General features: G+C 46.3%; 1 long non-coding RNA gene across 1 annotated transcript; it reads right to left on the bottom strand.

Annotated features, from left to right (window-relative positions):
- Nucleotides 1-263: 263 nt before the first annotated feature.
- LOC141041665 (uncharacterized) lies at nucleotides 264-4,246 on the bottom strand. The gene is made up of 3 exons (XR_012202603.1): nucleotides 3,671-4,246; nucleotides 2,133-2,201; nucleotides 264-540 (listed from the first exon to the last, which is right to left on the bottom strand). It is a non-coding gene; the product is annotated as an uncharacterized lncRNA (long non-coding RNA).
- Between the last annotated feature and the right edge of the window lie 3,266 nt (nucleotides 4,247-7,512).

Below are 7,512 nucleotides of genomic sequence, written 5' to 3'. Positions count from 1 at the left end.
AATAATACTTCAAGCATACTAACTAAGCAATTATGTCTTCTCAAAATAGCATAGCCAAAGAAAGCTCATCCCTACAAAATCATATAGTTTGACCATGCTTCATTTTCATCACACAATAATGCTCTCATCATGCACAACCCCGATGACAAGCCAAACAATTGTTTCATACTTGTGACGCCCTCGATTCAATCGTACACTAATCATACACGCAAATGTGTACGATCAAGATCAAGGACTCACGGGAAGATATCACAACACGACTCTAGACACAAATTAAAATAATACAAGCTTTGTATTACAAGCCAGGGGCCTCGAGGGCTCGAATACATAAGCTCGAAAACACAAGAGTCAGCGGAAGCAACAATATCTGAGTACAGACATGAGTTAGACAAGCTTGCCTTAAGAAGGCTAGCACAAAAGCAACAACGATCGAAAAGGCAAGGCCTCCTGCCTGGGAGCCTCCTAACTACTCCTGGTCGTCGTCGGTCTTCACGTAGTAGTAGGCATCGACGGTGGCATCTGGCTCCTGGGCTCCGACATCTGGTTGCATCAACCAGAAAGAAGAAAAGGGGAAAAGGGGGAGCAAAGCAACCGTGAGTACTCATCCAAAGTACTCGCAAGCAAGGATCTACACTACATATGCATCGGTGTCAATGAAATGGGTAGTATATGTGGACTGAACTGCAGAATGCCAGAAGAGAAGGGGAAAGCCTAGCCTATCGAAGACTAGCATCTTCAAGCAGCACCAAGCATCTTTCAGCATCAGAAGAGAGATAAGAGTAGTATAAAGTAAAGTAGTAGTAGTGTTATCAACCTCGGCCAGAAATCCTTTCTCGACTCCCTGCGAGAAAGCAATCCCAGAGCCATACTATCCAATTCTCATCACAATCCAATTCTCATCACAAGTATCCAGTTCTAGTTGTATCGATCGGGATACAACTCCAAGTGTCTGTTATCGTAGGACAGGCTATCGGTAGATGTTTTCTTCCCTGCAGGCGTGCACCAACTTACCCACCACGCTCGATTAACTCCGGCCGGACACACTTTCCTGGGTCATGCCCGGCCTCGGCCAAACAATACGCCGCAACCCGACCTAGGCTTAATAGAGAGGTCAGCACGCCGGACTAAACCTATGCCCCCAGGGGTCATGGACCATCGCCCCGGGAACTCCTGCACGTTGCGAGGGCGGCCGGTGAGCAGACCTAGCTACCTCCTCAAAAAAGGCAGGTGCTTACCAGTCCAACCCGGCGCGCGCCGCTCAGTCGCTGACGTCTATTAAGCTTCGGCTGATGCATACGATGCAGAACGCCCATATTATGCCCACGTGATGGTTAGTGCTATCAGGCCAGAGGCCCCTCGGATCAAATATCCAAATCGTAGTGGATTAGGAGCACGCGGTAACAAGCAGAGACTCACGAAAGATGTGACCCCGTTGCCCCGTCTCGAGGACTTGCGACAAGGGCTAGGAATGCTCGGCCATGCCTCGTAATTATCTCGCGGGCACCCTCCAGGTCAACCCGTCTCCACATCACTCGCGGGTACCCCTCAGGATCGACCCGCCTTTCCAAGTAACAGTTGTAAAGTCCAAGTATCCGTGTGTCCAAACATCAAGGGGAAACCCGAGGAATCACCCCCGGTGAATTCCACTCGATGTAATCATCAAGGTGAACATTAGAGGATCCACCCTCGAGGTTCACACTTGAGGGGTTGCACGACAGAGCCGTATCGGAAGTGGTTAAGGAGGAAATCACCCTCGATGACCACGACCGAATAGCTACACTACAGGTTAACATCAGAAGTGCTGATGAGGCCTCACCCTCGGCACTCTATAGTAACCCAGTAGTGTCGAGCAACTAAAGGGAAAGTGATGTGCGGTGACGGGGCCTGGTCTTCGATCCCGTTGATCGGGTCTTCGATGATGAAGCAGGGGCAAGAAGGACAAGGTGGGGGTTACTGGTGGATCACTAACCAACCTATACTAAGCAGTTTAGGATAAGCAGGTAGGTAACGATAAGCAGGTTACAAAAGCAGGCTATGCATCAGAATAGGAGCAAACAATAACAGTATCAAAATCTAATGCAAGCATGAGAGAATGGAATGGGCGATATCGGGATGATCAAAGGGGGGCTTGCCTGGTTGCTCTGGCAAGGAGGGGCCGTCGTCGATGTAGTCGATCACAGGGGCAGCATCGGTCTTGGGGTCTACCGGAGAGAGGGGGAAGAAACAGTAAATATAAAAGCAAACAAGTGCAATACTATGCATGCCAAGTCAAAAGCAGCGCTAGGGGTGTTCTAACGCGGTGCTACACGATAAAGGTGAAGGGGAAATTCAACCGGGAAGGTTTTCCCGGTTCCGGACCTGTGTCAGACAGATGACCGGAGGGGAAAAGTTGCAGGTTTTCTATGTTAGGGATATGTGACAGATGAACGGAACGCGTATTCGGATTCGTCTCGTCGTTCTGAACAACTTTCATGTATAAAACTTTTTCATCCGAGTTACAGATTATTTTCTATGAATTTTCTAAGGTTTTAAAGTTTTTCTAAAATTTTATTAATTCGTATTAAAACGGGAATTTACTAAGTGTACCAACTATTATACTCAGCCAGAGAGGCTGACAGTGGGCCAGAGGGGTTGGGTTGACCCAGTCAAATGGTGACTAGTCAACAAATGAACAGTGTAGGGGGCCACGTGTCATTAACTTAGATTTTTGTTAAAATGTGATTCTCTTTAAACTAACCGTGGGTCTACATGTCATTGGCTATTAGACTAATTACTTTATTAACTAGCCTAACCAAACACATGGGGCCACTTAGCTTAGACTAAATTAGTCCCTAATTACTTCACAGACCTAAACTGAAATTAGTGCTAAACTAATCCTACCCCTAATCAGATTGGGCCGGCCACAAATGCCAAGGCACAGCTGTGCCTTACACTGTTACACACATGGGCGCATCTGGTGGCCATGGCCAAGCAGCAACAATAGCAAGGGGCAGCAGGCAAAGCAAGCAAGGCCGCAGCGGTGCAGCAAGCAAGAGCAGCAGCAGTGCAAGATCAACGGTGACGGCAAGAGCAGCAGGAAGCAATAGCAGCGGCAGCAGCACCTACGCGGGTAGAAGGCGGCGGCCACTATGAGCAGCGGCAGCAGGAGCTACGCAGGCAACAAGCCGTGGCACGCGGAGGGCAGGGCGCGGAAACGCGGCACAGCGGGCGGCCGGAGCGGCGGGCGCGAGCAGGCGGTGGCAGCCATGGCATGAGGCGGGCGGCTCGCGGCGGACGACGCATGCGGGGAGCCGGCCGGGCGAGCAGGGTGCGGCAGTAGGCGGCTGCGGGCGCACGCACGTAGGGAGCAGGGAGCAGCGAGCGGCGCGACAAGGTCAGAAGAAGCAGACGCGGGGGTGGCTTGGCCGGAGCAGCGCCGGCGGTGAGCGTGGGCGGCGGTTGGCTTCGAGCCTCGTCGGGGACGGAGCTACGGGAGCTCAAAAGGCGCGCGGGGTGGTGCGTTCAATAGTCCGGGGTTCGGGCGCACCCATTCAAGGTCTCAGCTGAGGCTAGGATGGACGGTGCCGACGACGGCGTCGACCGCGACGGACGGCAGAGCATGGCGCAGTGGCGGCGTGGCTACGGCTACGAGGAGAGGCCGGGGAGAGAGGGAGGAGGATCGGGGGCTCACGGCCGTTGCAGAGAAGGCCCGGGGACGGCTCGAGGTGCTCGGGGCGGCGCGGATCGACGGCAAGCTCCGACGCGTCCGAAGGTGGAAGACGATGCTGGCGCCGGCGTTGTGGAGTGCTCCGGGTCCCGTGGTTCGACGGGGCTGGAGGGGAGGACGAGGCGGAGCTCGTGGACACGGGCTGCGCGCGTGGAGATGGCTGTGGCCGCGGGATCTCAGCGCGTACGACGACGGTGGCGCTCGCGATGGTGGGGGGAGAGCGCCGCGAGGTGGGGAAGAAGTGTGGGGGCTAGGGCTAGGAAAGGGCTCGACGGAGACCTTATCCGGCTCGGGGCACGGCGGATGAGCGGCACGTGGCCATCCCCGGCCATGGACGTCGTGAGCGAAGCCACGGCGCCTCTGATGAACTGGGGAAGAAGGCAGCGGGGGGGTGCGGTTGGGTTGGGCCTTGGTCTGCTGGGCCAAAAGTACTGTGGTCATCAAAGGCCCAGTGGCACCGCTGTTAGTTAGGCCACTTTCTATTTTTCCCTTTATGTATTTCAGTTAGCTACTGTTTGTATTTATTTGAGTGACAAATTGAATTTAGTAAAACTTGAAAATTTGGCACACAATTTGAGAACAACACTGTGGTGTTGCATAAAAAGTTTTAGAGCCAGCGGAATTGTTCAAGCATTTTTAGAAATTGAATAGGTCAATTAATATGCTGGTGGCTACTTATATTTTCCTAGGGATTAAAGGGAGAGCCAAAAGATGTTGGTTGCCACATGATAAAGAATATTTGCAACCCAACGAACATTTTTTATTTGACATTTCAATACTTTATTTGTTTGACTTTATTAAAAAATTGAACTGGGTTTTCGAACCGACGCGAGTTTATCAAAAGTAACCGAGATGACATGGCATCATTAGAAGAGGTTCACTGTAGCTTGATTATCCGGGCGTCACAATACTTTAGTAATCTCAAACTTTTTTCAACTTTCACACAATACATGAGCGTGAGCCATGGATATAGCACTATGGTTGAAATAGAATATGATGATGGGGGTTGTGTGGAGAAGACAAAAAAGAAGAAAGTCTCACATTGACGCGGCTAATCAACGGGCTAGGGAGATGCCCATCAATTGATGTCAATGCAAGGAGTAGGGATTGCCATGCAACGGATGCACTAGAGCTATAAATGTATGAAAGCTCAACAAAAGAAACTAAGTGGGTGTGCATCCAACTTGCTTGCTCACGAAGACCTAGGGCATTTGAGGAATCCCATTGTTGGAATATACAAGCCAAGTTCTATAATGAAAAATTCCCACTAGTATATGAAAGTGAAAAAACAAGAGACTCTCTATCATAAAGATCATGGTGCTACTTTGAAGCACAAGTGTGGAAAAAGGATAGTAGCATTGCCCCTTTTTATTTCTCTTCTTTTTTCTCTTTTTTTTGCGCCTCCCGTTTTTTTATTTGGCCTTTCTCTTTTTTTTGGGACAATGCTCTATAAATGATGATCATCACACTTCTATTTATTTACAACTCAATGATTACAACTCGATACTAGAACAAAATATGACTCTATATGAATGCCTCCAGCGGTGTACCGGGATGGGCAATGAATCAAGAGTGACATGTATGAAATAATATGCATGGTGGCTTTGCCACAAATACGATGTCAACTACATGATCATGCAAGGCAATATGACAATGATGAAGCGTGTCATAATAAACGGAACGGTGGAAAGTTGCATAACAATATATCCCGGAATGGCTATGGAAATGTCATAATAGGTAGGTATGGTGGCTGTTTTGAGGAAGATATAAGGAGGTTTATGTGTGATAGAGCGTATCGTATCACGGGTTTGGATGCACCGGCGAAGTTTGCACCAACTCTCAAGGTGAGAAAGGGCAATGCACGGTACCGAAGAAGCTAGCAATGATGGAAGGTTGAGAGTGCGTATAATCCATGGACTCAACATTAGTCATAAAGAACTCACAAACTTATTGCAAAAATCTACAAGTCATCAAAAACCAAGCACTACGCGCATGCTCCTAGGGGGATAAATTGGTAGGAAAAGACCATCACTCGTCCCCGACCGCCACTCATAAGGATGACAATCAAAGAACACCTCATGTTTCAAATTTGTTACACAACGTTTACCATACGTGCATGCTACGGGACTTGCAAACTTCAACACAAGTATTTCTCAAATTCACAACTACTCAACTAGCACAACTTTAATATCACTATCTCTGTATCTCAAAACAATCAAGCATCAAACTTCTCTTAGTATTCAATGCACTTATATGAAAGTTTTTATTATATCCAACTTGGATGCCTATCATATTAGGACTAATTTTATAGCCAAAGCAAATTACCATGATGTTCTAAAGCACTCTCAAAATAATATAAGTGAAGCATGAGAGATCAATAATTTATATAAAATAAATCCACCACCGTGCTCTAAAAGATATAAGTGAAGCACTAGAGCAAAATTTTCTAGCTCAAAAGATATAAGTGAAGCACATAGAGTATTCTAATAAATTCTGATTAATGTGTGTCTCTCCCAAAAGGTGTGTACAGCAAGGATGATTGTGGTAAACTAAAAAGCACAGACTCAAATCATACAAGACGCTCCAAGCAAAACACATATCATGTGGTGAATAAAAATATAGCTCCAAGTAAAGTTACCGATGGACGAAGACGAAAGAGGGGATGCCTTCCGGGGCATCCCCAAGCTTAGGATTTTTGGTTGTCCTTGGATTTTACCTTGGGGTGCCTTGGGCATCCCCAAGCTTAGGCTCTTGCCACTCCTTGTTCCATAATCCATCAAATCTTTACTCAAAAACTTGAAAACTTCACAATACAAAACTTAACAGAAAATCTCGTGAGCTCCGTTAGCGAAAGAAAACAAAACACCACTTCAAGGTACTGTAATGAACCCATTATTTATTTATATTGGTGTTAAACCTACTGTATTCCAACTTCTCTATGGTTCATAACCTCCGATACTAGCCATAGATTCATCAAAATAAGCAAACAACACACGAAAAACAGAATCTGTCAAAAACAGAACAGTCTGTAGTAATCTGTATCTAACGCAAACTTCTGTAACTCAGAAAAATCTACCAAAATAGGAAGACCTAGATAATTTGTTTATTGATGTACTGCAATTAGAATCAGTATTTTATCATGTTCTGGTGATTTTAAACAATTATTTTCATGAGCAGAAAGTTTCTGGCATTTTCAGCAAGATCAAATAACTATCATCCAAGAAGATCCTATAGGTTTTACTTGGCACAAACACTAATTAAAACATAAAAACACATCTAACCAGAGGCTAGATCAATTATTTATTACTAAACAGAACCAAAAAGCAAGAAACAAAAATAAAATTGGGTTGCCTCCCAACAAGCGCTATCGTTTAACGCCCCTAGCTAGGCACAAAGGCAAAAATAGATCTAGGTATTGCCATCTTTGGTAGGCAATCCATAAGTGGCTCTCATAATAGATTCATAAGGTAATTTAATTTTCTTTCTATGAAAGTGTTCCATGCCTTTCCTTAACGGAAATTTGAATCTAATATTCCCTTCTTTCATGTCAATAATTGCACCCATCGTTCTAAGGAAAGGTCTACCAAGGATAATAAAACATGAAGGATTGCAATCTATATCAAGAACAATGAAATCTACGGGCACATAATTCCTATTTGCAATAATAATAACATTATTAATTCTTCCCATAGGTTTCTTAATGGTGGAATCCGCAAGGTGCAAGTTTATTTAAAGAACAATCATCAAATTCACGGAAACCTAACATGTCACACAAAGTTTTTGGAATCGTGGAAACACTAGCACCC

Source organism: Aegilops tauschii, chromosome 2 (assembly GCF_002575655.3).
Source record: "Aegilops tauschii subsp. strangulata cultivar AL8/78 chromosome 2, Aet v6.0, whole genome shotgun sequence".
NCBI lineage: Eukaryota > Viridiplantae > Streptophyta > Magnoliopsida > Poales > Poaceae > Aegilops > Aegilops tauschii.
This window is presented reverse-complemented; position numbering and strand designations above follow the sequence as displayed.